Genomic DNA, 24,553 nt, shown 5'->3' with positions numbered 1-24,553 from the left:
TGATCAGGCGCTTAAAACCTCGGATACGGCAAGAAATAGGCAGAAAATTTATTACGATAAAAAAACGCCGTGAAGCAGATTTTAAAGTTGGTGATAAAGTATTGAAACGGAAATTTTCTTTATCAAGTGCCCCAGACAATTTTATGGCAAAGCTAGCTCCAAAGTTTGAAGGCCCCTATGTAATTCAGGAAATCAAAGGAGTAGTTTTATATCTTAAAAACGAGAGAGGGGAAATCTGTAAAGCAAGTCCCGACCAGGTGAAAAAATACTATAATCCCAATGATTTTGAAATCCTTAAAAGTTTCTTGCAGGACTCAAGTCTAAACGAAATAGAAGGGCCAGAGACTGCAACAACTATTCCACCACCCAAGAAACGGAGAACTGAAGAGAGACCTAGCACTTCTACAACCCGGACGTCGGTATCAAAAAGAAAAAATGATTATCAAACTCCGGCGTTTAAGAAAAACAAAAGTACAGATGAACCGGGTAAAGAAACCGTGGTAAAAAGAAAAACACCACCTACAAAGGATGGCAGGAGGAATTACACATCAAGAAGAACGCGCACACGGCCACAGAGTCAGGTGCCAGCAAGGCCGCCGTTCCGGAAACTGAAACGCCAACAGGAAGCACAGAAGTACGAGGAACAGAAGAAATTCAAGGACTCCAGACCGGAGGACGTCAAGACCAGCCGTCCCAGGCAGAAACGCAAAAGCCAACAACCAGACGATTACTCCGTCAAGAGGCCAGCATGTAGAGGACGCAAAAGAAAGATCAACGGGGACGACAATTGGAGATCAACAAGGAGAAGATTGACATCCATGACACCTCTAACTTGGGATCAATTTTGTCAAAAACGGATGACGGAGTTTCAAGCATCGAAAACTCAAAGATAAGTTAAAACCTTCTATAAATATTTTTCTCTTTTGTTCCGAAATGTTATGCATAAGTACGAAGTTCTATGTTTTGACGAAAGTCAATATGTCTCGGTTGAGACTTAGTTTTGTTTTACTTTATTTAGCTAAGGCAAAAGTATTATTTTCTTTAAGTGTAAAAGCTAAAAACAAGCGTTTTCTGTTGGTCGAAAGACTAATTCTGTTATGTTAAAGCCAAAATTTGGCCGGAGATAAAAATAACTTCGTATTCTTGTATGTACTAATAAGAATTTTAGTTTCAGTGCCGCCAGCTTGGCGAAGATTGAGTAAAGTAAAAATTTATTTCTCTTATTCATTTTATGGTAAATTGTAAAAAGCATATGTATTAAACTTTTGTAAATGTATGTAAATACTTGCATGTTATGTAAAAGTAGAATTTAGTCTAGAAGCATAAAATTGTAGATGCTAAAAGTGAATGCTTAAAAGCAATGAAGTCAAAATTTAAGTATTAAACTGTAAAGTCATGCTTTAGAGCGAAAGCCTGCATGTTTAAAGATGAATGAGGGGGAAGCTAGAATGAATGTGTTTTGTAGGGTTCTCCACCTACATTTGAATTTTTAAGAATATTAAAGTAGCTCATTGAGTTGTAGAATGTCGAGTAAGGTGTGTCTATTTGGTTGTTGAATTCTAACAAATCATGGTGGTTAGGGGAAGTGTTGTAAGACTAAAACACGAATATTCCCGTTTGACACCACACACGGTGGAGAGCCAGGGTAAAGTTAAATTAATGCTTGAAAAATTGAATGAATGTGAAGTAAGCAATAACTAAGAAAAACGAAACGTTAAAAACAAAAATGTATTGTGTCAAGAAAGTGTAAATTATAATGTATGTAGAAAGATACTGATACTTATTCCTTCCAGATGCTGGAAGGAAAGACCAAGATTGATTGATGAAGTCCAGGAAAAGTTGCTGTAAGAAGAAACCTTTGTAAAGAGTAACAGAATTTTAATTGTTACATAAGATTATTTTTGTGTAAACGAGGCTTTCGCCAGTTAGTTCAGAATTAGATAAACTTACAACAGGTCGTTTGTAGGACCTGCTTCCAAGTTTTCCAAATTCTGGCAGCGGCAAATGTAGGGTTTATATTTATTTTAACTAACATTTATTTTAAGTTTAAACTATCTTTCCTGTCAATCCTTACTTTCCCCTGGAACTGCCAATGCCAGAATATGTAAATTTGAGTAGAACGCGCAAGCATTCAAATTATCAGCGGAAGTAGTATGATTTAAATAGAAGGAAACAAGTTCGGTGAGAGAGAGTTATTCTTACTTAGCGAGCGCGGAGGTAGTTATAGAGATTTGAAAAACCCCGCGTTGCGGCCTATGTGCTTGGCGGGAAGTAGTTGCAATTGTTACAGTGAGCTTCAAGTCTGCTGAATTAGCAGCCGTATTGTAAAACGCGGTGAGTTAGTTATTTGAGAGAGCCTCGTAGTTAGAATATTGTCTTTAATTTCTTTTCAGGTTTTTATTTTTATTTTGACTGCCGAGTTGGCACCGTTTGTAAGCGTCAAGAGAACGCAATTGTAAATTAGTACGGTGAATAAAAAGGGACTTAAACCCTTTATAAGACTCTGTGGTTTATACAAGCTTTCACAGTCACCTCTTGGTTGCGTGCTAGTTAGAGGCGCGCAACGTTATATAGTAAATAAATAAAATATTTACATAAAAAGTTTTATTTTTACTTGAATGAATAAATTAGTTTTATAATTCGGTTGTTAATTTAATTTAGCTTTTATTTCCTCCTTATATATATATATATATATATATATATATATATATATAATTTATCAAGCAAAGCAGTAATAACAATTTTTAAAATATATATATATATATTTAGTCTACTTAATTATAGGCAATAAATTTCGAACTAAAATCACAAAGATATGAAGGAAATTAAATGTATAGATATATATAATAATAATAATTACTATATAGCAACAATTATACTATATATATAGATATATATTTCTTAAAGTATTCATTATTTTGATATTACTATTTATTCTAGTAGTAGTGAAGTCTATGCATTTTAAAAACAAATTCAGCTGCGTGGACCTTGAAATATTACAGAAAATGTTGACTTTTTTATTTGCTTTTAGATCAATGAGATGTACTTTACATCTCATTGATCTAAAAATGTTACATGTGTGTTAAAAATAGTAGCTGGTTGCCATGGTGTTATGATCTCCACTAACTGTAGAGTTGAAATTTAATATTTCTCTCACGTTCACAATAAATCAGATAAAAAAGAGCTGCTGGAAACGGATTAAGAAATCACCAGTGATTTCAGAAAGGAAGAGCTACTTTTTTGGATATTCTACGCATATTTTCTTCCGCATCCTTGCTCTCCTTTATATGATTAATGTTTTTCCTGAACCTTGCAGCTGCTTAATTCAGCAAAGTTTTCCGCTTTTTATATTGGAATGCATTTTAGATAATAGCAGAAGAAATAAAGTAGAATATTTTATGCAATATCTTAGTTTTTTTCGGAAGTTATCTAAAATTTTATATTACATGCAAGAGAATTGATCTTATTATTTGTAACTTCGTGTTTTTCACTAAAAGTATAAGGTATTTCTCCCACTTTCCTAGCGTGCCTTCGGGGTGTAGTTGTTCTGCACGCTGACCCGTTATTCCAGAGGTCCGTGGTTCGATTCCCGGCGAAGGCGTTGTTAATTTTTCATCTCTCCGGCCTCCAAAAAATATTCTAATGTCTCTACAAAAGAAAAGTTCATTATTAATATCTATCTGAACTTCAGATGAAATATAGAACAACATTAGGTTTTTTTTTTTGTAGTTCATTTAAATTCAATCAAAATCCTCTTTAAACGGGCTGAAACGTTTTAACTCTGAAACTTTTAGAAACTCTTTAACGGGCTGAAGCTGAATCTTTAATTCCTTAATCTGAAGAAGATTTATTGCCTTTGATTGAAAATAGAGCAAGCGTTGTCCAGTATGGAATTATATATAGTTCAAAGATGCTTGTAAAACTTCATTAACTTAATATAGGCTGCTAAAAATAATGAAATTATACCTGACTGAAATGTCATTCATTTTATACTTCTGCTTAATTTCTCAAAATATAGAATTAAGTGAAAAGATAACCTTCCATGGACTCGGTTGAAAGGTGTTTGTTATAATACCGGGTGATCAAAAAGTCAGTATAAATTTGAAAACTTAATAAATCACGGAATAATGTAGATAGAGAGGTAAAAATTGACACACATACTTAGAATGACATGGGGTTTTATTAGAACCAAAAAAAAAAGTTTTAAAAATGTATGATTTTATGCAGGATGGCGCTCCACCCCATATTGCTAGACGCGTGAAAGATGTCTTGCGCGCGTCGTTTGGTGATGATCGTGTGCTCAGCCGCCACTTTCGCCATACTTGGCCTCCCAGGTCCCCAGACCTCAGTCCGTGCGATTATTGGCTTTGGGGTTACCTGAAGTCGCAAGTGTATCGTGATCGACCGACATCTCTAGGGATTCTGAAAGACAACATCCGACGCCAATGCCTCACCATAACTCCGGACATGCTTTACAGTGCTGTTCACAACATTATTCCTCGACTACAGCTATTGTTGAGGAATGATGGTGAATATATTGAGCATTTCCTGTAAAGAACATCGTCTTTGCTTTGTCTTAATTTGTTATGCTAATTATTGCTTTTCTGATCAGATTATTGCTTTTCTAATAAAACCCCATGTCATTCTAAGTATGTGTGTCAATTTTTACCTCTCTATCTACAATATTCCGTGATTTATTAAGTTTTCAAATTTATACTGACTTTTTGATCACCCTGTATATTAATCGAAACTGGAAAACTCATTTTAAGTACATTTTCCTACAATACCTTTTTTCCACTCAAATTAATAATAAAATCTATAACAAAAATTTAAAACTAGAGAAAATGTTGATAACACAAGTCATCATAGCCTGATGGGAAAGACGTATTTTTACCCAGTCTTCATACAAAAACATAGTTTTATGTGCGGGCCAAGTTTCGGGTTTCAACTCAACAGATTCGTTTTTCAAGCCAATCGCAAGGGATTAACTAAAAAGAGTTATGATTAAACAGTCATAAGAATACTGCTTTGGGCTTCCAATTATTGAGAGTATAGATCTCAATACTGCATTAATCAAACATACAATGCAGAAGAAACCAAAGTAGAATGAACGAAAACCTCAAAATAAAACCAGTGAATCTTATAGGATCAAGAAAAGAGAAACTTCTTTTTTAAAAAACGGGAAAAATTATGCAGATTAAGCTAAGGGAGGCTTGGCTAGCAGGCAAGAAGAACTTCTGATCTGATTAGTAAACAGCGATGTGAAGATATCTTAAAGCAAGGAATAGTTATACTTTGCAGGATAAGTTTTGTGAGTTTAAAAATAACGACTATTTTCATTCTGAAAGTCGGGATACTTTGTTTTAGGAAATATCCCATAGTAGAATACCAATAGTATAATGCATCAAAGGGGAAGGGAGAAGTAGATGCTATTCATCCTAACCACAAAATAACCTTTTTATTTAAACGGAAAGGTTAAATGTAGGTATTACTTAAGCACTTCGTCAAACTGAATGCTAATATATATTGAATATATATAGCAGTATATATATATATATATATATATATATGTTTCAATATATATATATATATATATATAGCAGTATATATATATATATATATTGAAACATTAATTTATAATAAAAGGTTGTAAGGTTTATCCTAAGATTTTAATAGTTATCTTCAGTTAAAGCTCTACTTTCCTGTCCATCCTAATTTCAGCTTACAATTTCCTACCAGAATGTGTTTTTAGAATCGTGTTTAATGCAAATGAGTAAGAGTAGTATTTAAGTCGAAGTTCCACTAACTTCGCGAGAGAGCCTCAGATTTTCTGACTAGCGCGCGTTTGCCTTTTGGCTGTTACTACGTCTCTCTAAGCTGTTACTATGCTCGGCCGTATTGCAGGCCCTTGATAGCTTCGCCAGCTAATTCGATATTTAGGGGGCAACTACTTAGAATTTGGATAGCTTCGGCTATATCTCTTTAGTTAAGCATTAATTAAGTCTCATTTCTTAATATTTTGAGTTCAAGCCCAAGTGGAGGCTTTTCTGTACGCCCTGAGAAAGGAGCCATCTGTAACTCTTAGTTTTGAGCAATAAATGTTAATTAACCCTTCTTGAGTTTACATCACTGTTCCTGAACTAAAGCGATTATTCGCTTAGCTGTTCACTAGGTTCCCCCATATTTAGTTGTAGATAAAAGGGTGGAACCCCATAAGGTACAGATACAGGTGCAAGTAGATTTATACGGAACACTAGAACTTAAACATTGGTTGTTCAACAATGATGAACTTCATTAGCTGTGCAGTCCCCCCTAATTTTGGTGGAAAACACCCCGGGGGTATGCGTCCAAGGGAATCCGCTTTTCTCTTATCACCAAACCACTCGGCTCGTCAGCATTTTAAGTGCTTTCATGCCTCACAGGTATTACACGCTTACAAACATCCATTCTATCCCCGGGTTTTGAACGCGAGACCAACGGTATCGCAGCCCAAAACGCTAACGTTAACTAATATGGATCAGGGCGGCACAGCTGGACTATTCGAGTTTAAAGTAGAAGCAGAAATCAATAACAGTTGGTAACTGCTTACGTAAATAAAAAGCTAGCGCCTGATGCTTTAGAAAAAAATATAGTATACATTGTTTGTGTATTATCGATACCTGATAATCTTTTAATTCCTTGATCCGTGATCAATTCTAAAATTATTTAAAATGGTTCAAATTCAGATTATAAAGCAATGCACCATTTCCCTTTCAAAATAACTATCCACTATAGTGTTGTTTACAAACTTTTTCACACAAGACTGGTGTCAGATAATCACTTAAGAGCATTTTGGCTTTCGCTGCAGTTTCGATTTTAAATCCGAAGTTTGTAAGATGTATGTTTTACTGAATAAAACTTTTAACAACTAGATATTTTTGGTAGTAATTGTGAAATTTTTACTTTAAGCAATTTTAAATTTATATTAAATATTAAATATTAAATATTTCTAAATGCTTGATTAATTACCTCCATTCAACTCTTTTAACTCATAATAATCGTTTTACAAATAAAGTATTTTTATTTTATATATTTTAATAGGAATTATTCTCAAGCATTAAGCACGTTACTTAATGTTCGATATAATATTGGGCTTAATGTCGATATGATATGGATATATTTCTTGCGTACTATTTTAACTTAAACATTAACGTAGGCTACAAAGAACCGAGTAAGTAAAATTGTTAACTACGGGTAGTTCGACCAAGGCTCGAGATCATCCAACGGGCTGTCTGCATGGGTGTCTTTGTGATTGCTTCGTGTGTTATGTAAGCATGAGGCCAATTTCTCTTAGGAAACCCTTTATGAATGCATCTTTCCTTTTTGGCGGATAGCTTTTCATTTTTGATTTCTTTCTTGAAGCTGTAGTTGAAAAATTGTTTTCTAATTTTAGCAAGGCTAAATTTTTTAAAACTCTCTTTGAAACTCCTAATAAAGCAGATACATTTAAGAAGAAGGCTTCTAAACGCAATATCTTAATTTCTAACTTATTGAAAAAATTATAAAAGATCTCATATAAACAATCAAAACTGAAGAAATATTTCCAAAAAGCAACTTTCGAAAACAACTTGTCTAGAAGAAAACGTACGTGAAAAGGAAGCTTTTATTCCAAAATAATGTATGCATATATATATTCAGGTATAAAACGGCAAAAGAATTTACACATTGCTAATATACATACCCTGGATAATGGAAATACACGTGCAGGCGTGTTCGGTTCTTAATGTAATTTTAGACGTTAAAATAAACTAGTCAAATATGCATGAGAATACGAGGTTTTTCATAATTTATCTGCAAAAGGATGGTTATACCCACCCATCATTTCTAAAATCCGTGTTAATGTTTCTTAGTTTTAAGTCTTTGTCTCAAATGATGAATAATTCATACGTGAAAACTGGTGCTGAGAATCTAATGTATGTGTATATATTAACGTAATCCTATGCTCTTATGAATTCTGTTCTGTTTTCTTTTTCTTTTCCTAAGCTTTATTTATCTTAAGCTTTTCTGGAAATAAGTTGCTTGCAGCCACTGTTAAGAAAAAAGCAAATAAAATAAAAAGATAAAATTGAAAATGTAAACATAAGATTTAAAATTAAACAAAGGAAAGGAAAGGAGCGTAAAATAAAACTTCTTCGCAGAAGAAAATAAGATCTGTCATTGGAATACATGATATTCACGAGAAATTACCGAAAGTTCACGGATGCAAGAAAGTGACACTGATTTAGGAAAAGATTAGGAATAGTTTTATAACTAGCAAAATATTTATAACTAGTAGAAAAATATTTTGAAAAATTGAAAACTATTCATAACGCTTAAAAAAAAGAACAATTTATATGTTTTAATCGCTTATAGTTGAGATTACATTTTTATGGCGTGAAATTTTGTGGAATACTTCATGGATTTTCAAATTCTGAGAACTGAACCATGAAAGTAAACATTATTTTCTTTAATTTTATATATTATTTTTATTTTTTAACATGACGATTATTTATATGTGGAAGAAACAACCTGACAGAATTTCCCTCGTAATGGCTTTTGCTGTACTTGAATATTTTCAGCCTTAAATGCGTATGTGGTTTTCAATAATTGGATGAAAATAAAAATTTTCTTTGAATTTTTTCAGTGATTAATAGACATCGCTGACCCTAATTTAACCTTATGAGTTACCTGGAAGTATAAATTACAGGAATGAGCTTCATTAATATTTTATGATTCCATGTTGATAAATACAGTCTTACAAAACAGTCTACTATAGTCTGAAAAAAATATATATAAACAATCATGCAAACTATAAAGTTTCCAACATTTAAGAACCTAGGAAACTGAAAATTTAATAATCTGAGATATCGGAATCTAACAGTCAGCATTTAGTTCGATTTATCGAAGTACGCACAATAAAAGCTCTACTTTATGCCTATACATCAAGTTAATGTTTTGATATTCACAAGTTAAAAAATGAAACTTGCTACTTAAAATTTGTCTCATTAACTTTTAAACTTATGATCCTATCCAATATTGTTTCCCTATTATAACCCTTGTGTACTTATAATATGTCATGAAGATTCTTTGAATAAAAATATAAAATGATGTTATAGAGTTTTCTAGACTGATAACGAAATAATTTTTAAAGCATCAGACTCTCATTTACTTGATTAAACATCTACAAATTTCAAATTGTTGTCATTTTATTTTCACTTAACCTTGGATCATTCATACTTAGATGTTTTGGTATAGTGGTTACTTCAAGCTGTCATCAAGGTCAGACGTAACAATAGTCAGTGTAAGTAGGTTAAAAAGGATTTCTTTTATTACAGTATCATTATCTTATTTTATAATTGAAACAATACAAAATACATTTATTTCACGCATCATTATTTTAGAAAATGGTTTTGAAAAATAATTCATACAATTTGGATCTGATATTTTTTCTCCCGCCAATGGATGGCTCAAGTCATCATCACAGACGCGCTGGCCACTTACTAAAGTCAAAAGCGGTGGTCACTTTATTATGGAGGCACTTAATAGGTGGGCTACCTTTGCCTCCTATGAAGGGACGAACAGTTGGACAGTTAGAGCCGAAATACCCTCATATGCGGTCAGGTCGTAAATTTACAATCCCTTTTTTCAGGGGGAGAGCTGACAAGGAGCGGACAATCTCGCTTGGGATCTTGAGAAAATGTGGGGGTTGTTTAAACATCTAACTTTTCTACATTCAGTTTTATACAGAGGAAAATACAAATTGAATCCTTCGAATGAATGCAACTTTGTACAATGAAAATGTATTACTTAACGATAAACTGTAAGATAAATAACACCTTTTTTTAAAGCCATAAGTGTAGAAAGACAGATATTTGTTACACGAATGAATTTGTAGTAAATATTGAGTTTTTCATGTCGAATGCTATGTTTCATGTATGCGAAGTAGCTGAGTATGTGAGATAATAGTCATAACCGAATGGCTTTCAACCTTTTCACGGCTAAGGACTGTTTCTCAATTACATTGTGGTCGCTGCTTTTTGGTTATTTTCTAATGGCATATAAACAATAATTGTTTTTATTTGAGACTTATGAATAAAATAACGCAAACTAGACTGCAGAAAATTCCTAAGAATGAAGTTAAATAATACTGAAAAATACATTATTGATGCACTTTTGGGTTTTATATGTAGTAGTATTAACTACTACTATAATCCTTAAATGGAATCCTTAAATTATATATATCTATGTATAGGTATATTATAAATGGAACCAATTATAGAACAAGGTATAAAATATCTTTATTATACAATGTTCATTACCATACGTATATTTACGTAATATCAATATAAATAGTTAGTTAGGTTTGGTACATATATAATTTATTTTTATATTTTGTATTTTTTGTATTAGATTCAGTATTGTATACGTATCTGAAGTTTAATTTTACTTGTTCTCTTTTTGGGTTACGACTTTAAGTGAGAAAGAATTGTTAGGGCCTTCATAGGGATTACATTATATACAATCAGTTAGGATCCGACTTTTCCTTTCTTTTAATCATTATATATATTTAAATACTACTTGATAAGTATACATAAAATATAGCAGTTTTTTAAGCTACTTATTTATATATCTATTGTTTGGTCTGGTTTGTTTGATTATAGCAAAGCATTCGACGGTTATTTGCCTAAGGGTAAGGGTGCCTCGTGGAGAACTTTCTAAGCAAAACTGACTCTTACGCACGTTACACGTGGGGAAAACCTCGAAAACGCAAATACAGCCATCCCCGTCGATCCGGATTCGAACCCCGGATCGACCTGCCAGAGTTCAACGGCTTTACAGCTCGCTCAGCCGCTAGTGAGTCCCCCTACACACACATCCACACATATACATTAAATAGTATTTACATGTCGTTTATAAAGTATAATTGAGTGCAATTTAATCATAAAGAGTTAGAAAATATTCTACGGAATTGCTTCACTTCGTAGACTTTTTGTTAAGCTTCACCATATTTCTTAAAGAGAATCTCAATGCTAGTTGCATTTCCAAAGCTGTTTATGTACCTTATTTTTCATGCTTTGAATTATACTTAGAAAATTATTTCACTTGGTTATAGCTGAAAATGCAGTTTTTTTTTATTGAAGAATTTAAGGGTAAGAAGAGAATTATGCCCTTTTCTAAGTATTCTTGAAGCATTTAAATTTTTTTTTAAAAAAGCGCACATTAATAAGGATCACTGAACTAAAGTGCTCGATACAAGACAGATTAATTAGCTACTAAATTTTGATTTTCATTGAGTAAAAATGAATTCATCTGCATTTTATAAGAAAGTAAATATTCAAAAAATGTTTTTTTTTCCTATTCTCGCAGTCATAATATTTTTCTTAAATATTCAGCAAATTCATATTCAAATATTCCAATCCATTACAATTAGTAATAAATCGATACAGTAAATAAATAATTAAAATCAATTAAATGGAATTTTAATTGATTTTAATTGCCATTTTCCTTCTGATAAACCCCTCTTTAGAGTTCAATAGCAGTCGATCAGCTTTTGTTGGGGTTCATTTTTCTTTATGGGTATGCTTACGTTATATATGTATGTATTATGCATTGCTCATATTCGTCAATTGCAGCTTTTAATATCTTTTGGAAAAAAATCAATATGAGAATCAAGAAAATGATTCTTAGCAAAGCTAAAACTATTATTACTAGGCACTGTCATGCCACAGTGTTTAAAAAAAAATCCCATTGTTTAAAGGTAGATTCTATGCTCATATCCTAGTCTAAAATTAAAAGCTGCGAGTCAAAATTAAGGGGGTTGCTCTTAGAAAGCCTCAATTAGAAGTAGTTATAGGAAATGTTAATCAATACTTATAATCTTACGGATTAAACACTTATTCCCTATTTGATCACGTGTATGGCAAACAGATATTCGTCATTCATAAAGAAAAGAAAGGTGAATCAAAATGAGTTTTCAAGCCCTATTGCATACATTAACAATACTTATTCTCGTAATAACAGATACGTATGTGTTATTCTCTTCGTAATTTTCAGTACATATATTTATATTTATAATTAAGAAATCTTTTGAAAGAAGCGTCAAACAGCTGTCAAAATTATATTTTAAAATTGTTATTTAGAAATGCGCTTATAATGGTTTTTATATTTACGAAAGATACTTCCCGTTTACTCAGGCTCACTGTATTCAAGTCGATAGGACCAACTGAATGGAAAGATCGATTTGTTAATTCATTTCCAAGTTTCAAATCGGATGAATGGACTCGCGAATAAAATGGCACATTAAAATACGGTCACTGAACTACAGTGAGCTATGAAAATTTTAACAAAGATTTCGTACTTTATCTTATGAAAACAAAATATCAGAATCTAATTAAATGTTTCACTTATTAGAAAAATAGAAAATATAAATATTTGTGAATAAAAGAAATTATCTTTAAAAAAATAAAATTTAAATGAAAAAAATAAAAGAATTACAAAATATTGCAGAAATTACATAAAATAGCGAATAAACTTATTTGGCACAAGCTCGCTAAATGTAAAACAGATTGTACAGTCAGAAAGCTCGCCTTGTCACAGAAATATACTGTTAATCGGGTTTAAAGGTTATTCAGACTAACGTGCGAAGTTCAGTGAGTAACTTGTATTTTCCTTTGAATGTATAAACTAGCCAAAAAAATTGAGCACTTGACAATTAGATGCAAATTTAACAGATGGATTGAAGGAACCCTACTGCAACGTACCACTTTGTGTAAGCATTTTCGCGGATTTCCTTAAGGTATGTAAATATGAGCCCATTTTCCTTAGAAAATTCTCCATGAAATCATACCTAGCCAACCCTCATATGTTTTGCCATATTTAACACAAAATCATTCTTAAGATGATTCATTAATTTTATGTTAGATGATACGAAGCTTTTCAAAAACTAGGATGCTTTCCGTAAACAATTAGTATTAATAAGCGCTGTTCAACTGGAATTGGGTAAGATTATTTGTTTATAGCAGCCGACTTACATGTACCTGTATGTATTGCTCAGGGGGGGGTGGAAGGAAATTCCTGAACGAAAACAATGTAATAATGAAATGTTAAGAAACAAATAAATATAACTTTTCGTATCTTATGTAATTTGTCTCCATTCTGATACCACATGCATCATTTATTTCTGATATACTGATACTGAATGAGACCTAAAAACAATTTTTTTAAAATATATCTCCCCTTATGATCCCTGACACAGTTGTTTACTTTCCCATTCCGTAATTAACGTCAGTCTCCTGCCCTTGACCGCATTTGCCAAGCCACCTTAGAGCCATGCCTTCTCCGCGATTCAAACCCTTTTGGAATCGCACTTTGCTCCCCTAACCACTATATCGTCTGATCGGCTTTGGAACTGTTATTACCTGAAGTATTGTTCTTCATGATAACTGATTACTTAGTATAGTTGTGGTATAGCGTTGCGAGGCCCCAACTTGTCAGCAACAGTGGTAGTGACTGCTATGAACTGTAAATTACACAAACTCGTAAGAAGGGTTTAAAGCCCTTTTTATTCCACTTTAGAAATAACACCTGCGTTCACTTGACTCACAAACTACGCCGACCCGGCGGTTTAACAAAACAGAAATGTGAAACTAAACATAAATGACAGGATGAATAAATAACGAGATCACTACCTACGAGGCTCTAAAATCGTAACTAACTTAACCGCGTTCTAAGATTCAGCAAGCTTACTGATTAAGCAGTTGAAGATTCAACGAACTGCCGAAATAGGCACACAGGCCGAAACGCGCGGTTCTTAAATTTCTACCTAGCAACCTTCACGCTCGCGATTCAAGAAGCACACATACAATCTCGTTTCCCTTCTATTTAAACTCAACTTACTTCTGCTAAAATTTGAATATACTGCGCGTTCTACTACAATTTACATACTCTGGCATTGGCAATTCTAGGGAAAAGTAAAGGCTTGACAGGAAAGATAGCTTAAACGTAAAATAAATGTTAGTTAAAATAAATATAAACCCTACAGTGGAAAAATGTTTTTCATAAAAAAGCATTTGATCATAGTAATCATTATGAAGTGTAGACTATGTTGAACATTTTAAAAATAAAAAACCCATTTTCAAAAATATTATAAATAATCTATCCTTAAAATGTATTAAGAAAGAAACTTTGGGAAGAGTATTAAGAATTTCAAGAAAACGTTTAACAGAAATTTTATGCGCGGATTATGGTTGCTGACTGTTGACGGAGGAAGGGAATACCGCATGCTTATTTTATAGGTTAGTCGGCTTAGCGCCACGTCCGACATTATCTATAAAAGAACGCTCAGCAAAGAGTATTACATTCATTTGCAAATTGACTAACTCTGCTATGCTACAAAATAAATGCTGTTGTTATGCTGCAAATATGAGCAAAAATGTTATGCTGCAAATATGAGGACTAGTGATGTTTTATATGGACTGATAGAAGTTTGTAAAAGAGAAGGCTAACAGCAACGGAAAAGTTACGTTTTCTCTCTATTCTTGTCTTTCTCTTCATGGTGACCAAATCTACATAGTTCAATCATATTTTTATTTCGCCAATTAAGTTTACTGAAAAGAAATAGTTTTCTGTAGAAAACAACCAAATAAGAAGGAAAAGTGTGTGAGATTTCTAACTTTATAAGTTTAGTGTACACCATAACTGATTTAAATATTTGCATTAAAGGCAGAATATTTTTAAAATGTCTAAAAGTTCAAGTTATAACTTTAAGTTTTCTCAATTTAACTTTTGTTAAGTTTCTCTCTCGCTGAAATACAGAAATCTTTTGCTTAGCGATCATATCACAGTAACAGTATTTCAAATAAGGTCAATAATAAGAAAGTTTGATTGCGAACGAATATTTTTTTTCTTTATTTCGGTAAAGTAAAGCATAAAAATAAAACTAAAATCTGGCCAAAAATTCATGTTAGAGTCCCCTAAAATTCATATTAGTACATGTTCATGTCAATTTAGTGTTAGAAATCCCCTCACCATTTCACATAAATGTTAAAATTCTGCATTTGATGAAGTTTCAATTTGCACTACGGTAGAGCTTTAAGAGAATTACTTGCTTTGGATCAGTAGATGAAATTTTCAAAAGAAATGTAATTTCTCTGATTAATTAAAAAATGATCCTTGAAAACATTTTTCTATACCATTACACTTTGTAGTCTGAAATCTATTTCATGTTATCGTACAGAAAATGAAATACCTTTGTATATTTTAAACACTGGAAATAAACAATATGTTTTAGAATTCTATACAGATTAATTTTATTTTAGTTTAAATAAAGATTTCAATTGTTCAGCATATTTGAAATAAAAGGTTTTAATGATCAGTGATGAAAATTAATTCAGGGGAAAAAACCCTTTATATTCGAGATAAAATAAATGCAAACTACAGTTAATATTCAAGAAAGAAACTTGAATATGAAACTTGAGCAAGTAAAATAATAATAATATTGGCCGAAAGGATTATGACATAAAATATGATATCATGACTTATAACTTAAGATAAAAGATTAAGAAAAGCATACCCCACATTTATTTTTAAAAGTGATTCTTTTATTCAAAGAAGCGATCATTGTAAAGTCTTCTAGGAGTTTAGAGTTTTCCTACATTAGCCATATCTTCTTACCGTAATTTTTTCATCAAAGAAAAACTACCTTCACGCTCCATTAATAAAGTACAAAGAGAAACGTAAGGATTACTCCAGTTGCTGAGAGGTCTGCACAAAGACTAAGTGCTCATATTCTTAGCACATCAAATAATGCCGAAAGTATATTGCTTTAAATTTTAAACTGCAAAATATGTATGCCTTTGGGTTTTGCTTTATGTTCATCGTTCTCGCCGCCTTTATTGGTTCCTTTGAAATGTAAACCAAGTATGGAAAGCACTGTTTTCCGACTTACTAATGCAAAGTGTTGTACTTAGATGTACTTGAAAAAGATCAGAAATGGCTTAGTGTAACTGCAGTATATAAAAAGTGTGTAGTTTTGTAAAGACCTTTTTGTTCTAACCAATTATTTTTATTTTAAGAAACTTTCCTTTCACTTCTGGTTTCAAATTCCTGCCAGAATAAGGATTTAAGTGACGTATATGCAAATCTAAAGGAGATGGGGGGGGGAAATTATTTAAGTAGCAGATTTTAAGAGTTCGCAATGAGAGAGTTAGTTCCGAATTCATGCTGCGTGTTTGAAAGCAGCTCTGTAACTGAATATTTTGCTAGCCACTTACGTAAGATTATATTGATATTCTAGGCTCGGCTTTGTGTAGTCAATTTGTAGAGACATTAGATATTTTTTGGAAGCAGGCAAGATGAAAAATGAGCAAACGCACGGGAATCGAACGACCGACCTTTGGAATATCGGCCCAGCGTGCAGAACCACTACACCACGAAGGCACGCTGGGAAGGCGGGGAGAAATACCTTATATACTCCCCCTTTTGAAGGGCGACTGGGGTTTTTAGGGGACCCTATCGCCAAATCCTGGGTGAGGAGAATCATCCAACACCCTTTTAGTTCGGGCACCACTGTAGAGGCATTAGGTATATTTTTGGAAGCAAAGGAAATGAAAAATTAGCAACGCCTTCGCCGGGAATCCAACCACGGACCTCTGGATACCGGCCCAGCGTGCAGAACCACTACACCACAAAGGCACGCTAGGAAGGTGGGAGAAATACCTTATAAATTAAGCGGTTTAGATTGAATAGGAGCCAGTTGTGTAGCTAAAATTCAATTCATTGTGATTGTACATATTATTCTGTGTTCAAGTTACTTAGCCACAAATGGTGGTTAATTTGTGAGCACCGAGTGAGTGCATGTTCTGTTCCGTTTTGTTAACGTCTGCAGTCATCTGTTCCTTTAAGACATAGCTAATAGAATTCGCTGCTTTGAAATTTGAGAATTCGCCTTCAGTAGGGTCTGCAGTTTATGCTCCCAAAAGGAACAAGAAGACTCTACAATTTTTTAAATAAATTAGGAAATTACGCAAAGGAACCTATTAGGAACTTTAACACATTTCTCAAATTTTGACTAGTGTTATTGCTATTCATTCAACTTCATAAATATTATCTTAATTTTGTTTTAGAATTTGTTAATAAAAGAAATACAGTCTTAAAAGTACGACACACTCACCTTTCTTTAAACACGCATTTAAAGGGGAAAAATTTTACTTTTTTTTAAAAAAAGGAAGTTTTGTAATTTTTCGTGTATTTTCCAAAATAATTGCTCGGGGACGGAGAGGGATTCGTACAAAAGAAAATATTAAAAAGAAATTATGTTTTTGTATTAAATAAAATCATAAATAATATTTTTTCATAGTTAAAAGTAATGAATAATTTTCTAGTGCATTAAAAAGAGTAATACTAATATACTTTTCAAGCAATAGTCATGACGATGTTGTTAGTTTTAATTCAGTTTTAAAATGATTAAATCTCTTTTCTAATAATGTGTTTTTTGCTCAGAGACAATTTATTTGAATACAATTGAATTTCGATAACATACATTAATAAGAGCTGACGGTCAGTTAAAATACACATAATAACAGATATATGTAAGTCTCATATTACAACTAAAGCTTCTTCTTAGCGCTGTTCTTATTATTAGTGCTAATTTTGTAAACACTTAAAAAATTAGATGTCTGAGATTTCTTTCACTTATTAAAAATAAAAATTTAATTTCTTTAGATTATCAGAACATTTTTTAATCATCTACTGAATGAGAATCCATTATATATGTATTAAATTTATCTAGCTTCTGAGATTTTTGTTGCCCTTACAGGGAAAAGGGAATGTAAGGTACAGCGCTTAAAAAATACTTTAATTTCTTAATAAGAATGCTGTTGGTTCAAATATACAATAGTTATTACCTGAGGAAAAACTTACTAATTACGATGATCCTAGTTAGAAAGCTGTTAGGATTTTATATTTTGATTCTATGAGGAGTTTAATTTATTTAGCAAGCAAATTAAAATTTTTATAATATATGGAAGTTAAACTTGCACTGTCCGTATACTTATTTGAATTAAATTTCTTGTTTTATTTCTGTTGAACCTAAATTATCAACAATAACAGTTTAATTTTCCCCTAATAATTTTTCAAAATCAGCTAGAAAAACAAAGAGCAGCATGACTGTGCTAAATCAATCTTCTTTGCCTTTTCCACACTTCCGCCTTCCTACACATATGATAGGCGAGATGGGTTTTGTCTCTACTCAGCTTTCTTCTCCATGACCTCTAAAATTCTCACCTCGAAGGCCATCTTTCTTTTGTTTAGCTTAAGGATTTGTATTATTTCCGAGCCATTCAGCAATTGTCGTAGCTTAGTTAACGCTGGAAATTGACTTAATATGGTATAGGCGGTGGCTTATTATTCCGAAGTAGTAAGTCATTGTTGATAAGCTATTGTATTCTACGTCTTTGTCAACAGCTTAATGCTATCTGTAACTAAGATAATCTGTACGAATTTGGGACTTGTTAAGTCTTTAATACATCGTTAAAGGATTACCTGAGAAATGCGTTCCAGCTCTGACTACATTTGTTTATCTAAAAGGAATCACTGACATGTTCCATGGACTTTTTCCTCCCTGTACTAAAGTCATATTGCCTTCAGATACTTCGAATCCGAGTTCAAATTATAATCTAGATAGGAACTGAGACAATAATTTGACACTGTTCATTAGTTCGCTCGGCGAACACGTTCAGAACGGATTTCGATTATCGTGCTTTCATATTTACTTTTATTTCCTTTCACTAGTCTTGTTTTGGTTGCCCCTTCAATGACCAAGTGCTCAAGACTGCTGAATATCGGTAGTGAACCCAAACGAAAGAGTATGGCTGCGTGGTTGGTTTTCTTCATGTGCGAAGTGAATATGAGCTAGTATTCTTTTGAAAGCTCCCCACGAAAGTATCCCCCTCTTCTTAGGCAGACAGCCCTTGTGGCTTAGCAGTATTCATATAACCTCAATCTTGTTTCGGTTAGATATCATACTGTGTTTTGTTTATTATATGACAGGACTTGGTTAACTTTAAAATTGGACTTGGTTTTTTTTTTTTTTTTTTTTTTTTTTTTTTTTTTTTTTTTTTACATTTAGTGCATCAGAATTTTTTATGACATTTGCATGTTATTGACAAGTTAAAGTCTGTTCTAATATTTTATATTCTACGCATATTATAACTTGCAGGGGAAAAACTGTTGCCTTCAGATGGGCTCTAAATATATTTTTTTCATTGTCTGTTTCGAGAAATAATCACGTTAAGAAACGTTCGGATTGAAAATATGCTCAGCTGCCGCTGCATTTGAACTAAACTGATATCTGACAATTTAAACTGCATATTCCAGTAAAGTTGTGGACTGAATAAAGACATTTGTTTTCTGAATTTATTACAATAGGACTGTTAATCAGAATAAGGTTTAACATGTAAAGTAGCAGAACATAAAGAAGTACTGGGATTAGTCTTAAAACTTTCATTACAGCAGAGTGTATTTAAATATACAGCAGCCTTTAATTGAAAAGATATACCTAATATCCAATTAGAAAGCTACTATATATTTTTTTAAATTTTAATTCTATAAAAATCCTCAATTTCGCAAGTGTATTAAAATCACTTCTCTTATATGAAAATTAAACGAGCAATGCTGGTGTCCTAGTTTCTTTCTTCAATTCAGTGTTTTTCTTCAATTCAGTGTTTCTTCAATTCAGTTTCTTTCTTCAATTCAGTGTTTGCCAAAAGCTGTGCAGCGACGTATTGATGAATTGTGAGGCCTCCACGAAGTGTGTGGCGAATTTTTTAATTTAAGCATATGTTTTAAAATTTTGCTTACGTTTCGAGCCACGTGAATGAGTAAAAGTTGTCCACAAGAAGATAGTGGAATTTGAAAAAAGACATATCTTCCTAGCAGTCAGATCAAGATATAATCTTTAAGATTACACCTTGATCTGTCTACCATAAGATCACATATTAATTGAAAGGGTCCATGGAAAACACCAACCGCCGATTTCAGATTAACAGACAAAAGTTCAGGTAAAAATGACAGCATTTTTAGAAGTGCTGTTATTATTTAAAATCTAGAGCACTTATAAGGTATTTTCTTCCTCCTCTCTTAATGCCTTCGTGGTGTAACGGTAGCACACTCGGCACGTATTCGAGAGGTCCAGGTCCGAGTCCAGTCGAGGGCATTGCTCATTTTCACCTTTTTAAAGCGCGACTAGGGTTTTAAGGGACCTAGTCGCCAAATCCTGGGTGAGAAAAATCATCATCCACAACCCTTTTAGTTCGGGCGCCACTTGTAGAGTCATTAGGTTAATTGGAAGCAGAAAATATGAAAAATATGCAACCGCCTTCGCCGGGAATCGAACCACGGACCTCTGGAATAATGGCCCAGCCGAACTACCGTTACATCACGAAGGCGCGCTAGGGAAGTGGGAGAAATACCTTATAAGGATACCAATATAATCTAAAGCAGGTGCTCTCAAGCGGTAGTACGCAAGAGAAAAATAGGTGGTACTGAAAGAAGCAAAGTATTTTTAACTATTAAATTCAAAAATTAAAACCTCAACATCCTGATTGAGTTTTTTTCTGTAACACTCGTAAATTTATGCGATCTGAAGCTTTATTCAAGAGTGGTGGTGGTAGTAGTACTTTATAGTGGTGTTACAAAAGGTTTTTCAACTTTTGTTTAGATGGTACGCGTTAGTCAAAAGGTTGAGAACCGCTGATCTAAAGTAAGCGGCTAGCAACAACTATTCAGTTACAGAGCTACTTCCAGACACGAGGCATTAATCCAGAATTAACTCTCCAACTGCGAACTCTTAAAAATCTGCTACTTAAGTACTGTTTCCGAACTCGCTTAGATTTGCATATACGTCATTTAAATTTGCATTCTGGCAGGAATTTGAAATCAGAAGGGAAAGGAAAGTTTCTTAAAATAAAAATAATTGGTTAGAGTAAAATAAAGTCTTTAAAAACTTATGAATTTTTTTGTAACTGAGTTAGAAAAGATTTACTTGAATTGGATCGGGAAATTTTATTTTATCACTTACATAATAGATCTTAGCATTACTTTGCATCTAATCTTACCTAAATCGTTTGCGATAATGTTTTATATAAGCAGGATATCGAAGCCAATATTTAGTGTGTAGTGTAAATAGGTTTATTTCGGAATAGAAAAGATATAAAATGTGCAGTGCCCTCAGCGGGACACCAACTCCGGATCTTTTGATTGCTAGCCGGACATGCTTCCCAATTACGCCATGAAGGCACGCTGTAAAGAAAGAGAAAAACCTTACAAGTTTATTAGAAGTAATTTGCTATAAAATTTCATAAACCTGCTTATAAATGCTGATCACACATTCTCATAAGCTGTTTGCACTGATGTTGTTGTAACAAGAGTAAAAAACGCAAAATGCCAGCGCATTTATTTTCAGAAATAGAAATATCGAACAATAAATCGAATCGAATGAAATCAAAGTAAAAGCATAGGGAACTTAAAACATATTTGGGAAGACACCTTAATTTTTATATTAAGGATTTTCACTTCCTTGGCTCACTGATCAGTACCATTTTCACGAGTTTAGTTAGTCATAATTGAAATGAAGGTTAAAAATAAAAATTTCGAGATGGAACAAATCTAGGTTTATTGTGCTTTATGGTTGTTGCTTGTAATATAAGTTATTCAATTTGTCATTAAAGAGAACTGATTATGTCACTCAAAGAAAATTTATATTTCTCAAGAAGTGAACTTTCTTACTACTTCTTCTTTCGAAGTTTCTTCCCACGTTTTTTTCTTACCCAAAGAACAGCGTGAGAAATTTTGGAAATCTATTTTTAACTGTTACGGCTGGTGTGAAAGTATCTTCCTTGTTATATATTAGACAAACGAAAATGCTTATTTAGAAAAGAAAAATTGAAATGATTGCAGCGTAACGGTTACGGCTGAGGATTTGGAAATGTCAAGCATGTTTGATTTATGTGCGGTAAACGTCCAAAAGAGCATTCATTTAATAACAACTTAGTTAAGCTACATCTTGGCACCTTCTCATTTATACACTGCGAAGCTAGTTTTGAAAATTACTGTAAAGCATTTTAATAATATTAATATTTTGAGATTCCGCTTCGAATTATTTCCATCATAATAATACGTATATTTGAATTTCTGAAAATGTATATTATAAATTATTCCCATTCTAACAACTGTACGTTGAAATTTCTTATCCTGTATTTTCTGCTTAATTTCAGTGATACCACCGTATTTTATTCTTAAGCTCTGACTCAAAATTTTTTAAATATCTTGGAACTAAGAATAAACAGTCCGTAACACTTTCATTTGCACTTTTCTCATTAAGTAAAAAAATCTGCAAATGAGTTAGTTTCAAAATTAATGGCCACATTAGAGATACTGAGTGATGGCACGATGATTTTGCCTTCCGACAAGACATATTAAAGAAGCCGCTTAATAGGCTTCGTCAATAAACATCCGTTTCTGTGTTAATAAAATGTACTAAGTAATGAAAAATTGTGTCCATTTTGCCCCTGAATGGAATCTCTGCGGTTAATAAATTCTGTTGTTCGGTATCTCATTAAATTGAAAATTTTTTTGCTCTCTAAATTCGGCTGTCCAGTATCTTCCCTAAATTTTTAGAATTTTGCTGTCCTTCAATTTTGCCGCTAGCCGCTTCTAAAAATTCTAAATATTTTGCTGCCCCTCAATTCTACGCAGTCGAATTCGGCTCTAACCCCAGCCCTGTATACAAATGATTCACAAAATTGCATCAGGTGTGTATACTTGATTTAATTAATATAGATTATATTTAGTGAATATTAAAATGTATTATCTGCATAAATTCAAACTCCAGTCTTTGTAAATTACTGAGAAACAGAGGCTCAAGTTCATGGCCAGGTGCAAAAACAACCATCCTTATTATATTAATTTAATATTACTTAATTATGAATGAAACATATTATGTTTACTTTCACATTTATAGATGCATAATTTTGAACATTTATTATACAAAAAAAAAGCAAATTTCCGTTTTTATTTTCAGCTATAAGTCTGAGATTTAATAAAATAATTTTATTAAAGATCTGTTTCCTTTAGAAAATTTATTTCAGATGAATATTTTATTCTGTATGTAAGTACTACAAAAGTAACTCGTAACAAAGACAAGTTTTAATATTAAATGCAATGTAAATAACAATTGATTTTATACGTAGATGTACTATTACTCTATTATTATTTCTAACGCATTAATTCTTATCTGTACTGATTAAGAATTTGAGCTAAAATAAAAATTGTTAAAATGATTAATTAAGAAATATCGCAGTTGCATATTTACCCTTCTTGCTTTTCTTATTAAAATTTATTAGTAGTGTTCGATTGTTTTCAATAAATGCATTTCTTGCAAACATTCCTTTCTACAGCTATACCATTAGTTAGCCTTTCCTATGACACTGACTACATAAGGCAATTTTGGATTAATTTTGTTGGGTGTTGAGAGTGATCGTTAGGTACTAAAATTTGGGCGTCGTGGGGAACGCTGGATGTAAGTCCATAAAGTAAAATTTACAATAAGTTTTACTTTAGACTTAACCGGAAAATGAGATAAACAGGTGTTGACTTTGTAAGGATTATGTTAATTTTATTAACAGTTAAATTTTAAGTTAAATTTCCTTTCCTGTCAAATTCTTAACTTCAACTTACTACTTCCGGCCAGAACGTAGTTTGGAATCTTGTTGAATATTTAATGAGGAGGAGCGGTATTTAAACCACGATGTTACTTTCTGAGTCAGAGAGCGAATCAGAGTTTCCGGTTTACGCGCGTCTGCCTTTTTAGCCACTCTCTCTCTCTCAAAGCTGCTATTACGCTCGGCCGTACTCAGGCTCTTGCTAAGCTTCGTAGTCAAATAAGTTAAGAGGCCAACTCGATTTGAATCTTCATAGCTTCGGCTATACTTCTTTAGTTAATCTTAGTTTTCGTTTAATTCTTAGTCTTTTAACCTTTTGAGGTCGGGGTTTTAGTAGCAGTAAAGGCTACCAAAGGACGGGAAATCTTGAACCGAATACTTTCCCCCCTTTAAGAAATCACCTTCTATTTGCAACAGAGATTCTTGTGTGTAGTTTACTGGATTCTCAGAGGGGTGCATCTATGTCGCAAAAGGAAGACCTTTGAAAGAGAAAAGGTGTTAAAACCCCAGGGACGTCAAATTTGACATTTCACCCCACTTTTCAGCCTTGAAAATGGGGGAAAAAGACATGGCCACTAAAGTGGACAACCTATATGGCCACTATAATGCCATCCCGTCTTCAAAAGGTTAAGTTCAAGTCCAAGTGCGGGTTTTGCTTGTACACTCTCAGGCGGAGTTTTGTTAAATCTTATTGAAATAATAAAGGGTTAGTTACCCTTCTATCTTCTTGTTTCTTGCCACCGAACTCAAGCGATTATTCGCTTATCAGTTCTTAGATTCTTCACTTCCAACATTAACTTAGAATTCCAAAGTGAGGA

The 24,553-nt window shown here is 32.8% G+C and overlaps 1 protein-coding gene across 4 annotated transcripts in view; it reads left to right on the top strand.

Annotated features, from left to right (window-relative positions):
- Positions 1–24,553, top strand: part of Btk (tyrosine-protein kinase Btk29A) — a 160,509-nt gene that overhangs the window by 64,224 nt on the left and 71,732 nt on the right. The window contains exon 1 of one of the 4 annotated variants that reach the window (XM_085810004.1): positions 1,823–1,867. The exons of the other annotated variants lie outside the window; for them this stretch is intronic. The gene's annotated coding sequence lies outside the window, so the exon portion shown is untranslated. Of the gene's footprint in view, positions 1–1,822; positions 1,868–24,553 lie in introns of those variants that run through there. 4 annotated transcript variants of the gene reach the window in all.

This window comes from Stegodyphus dumicola, chromosome X2, assembly GCF_044657685.1.
Source record: "Stegodyphus dumicola isolate Sdum_Otavi_A_Nest chromosome X2, ASM4465768v1".
NCBI classification, from domain to species: domain Eukaryota; kingdom Metazoa; phylum Arthropoda; class Arachnida; order Araneae; family Eresidae; genus Stegodyphus; species Stegodyphus dumicola.
The sequence above is the reverse complement of the archived record's forward strand: the minus strand, read 5'-3'. Positions and strand labels throughout refer to the sequence as shown.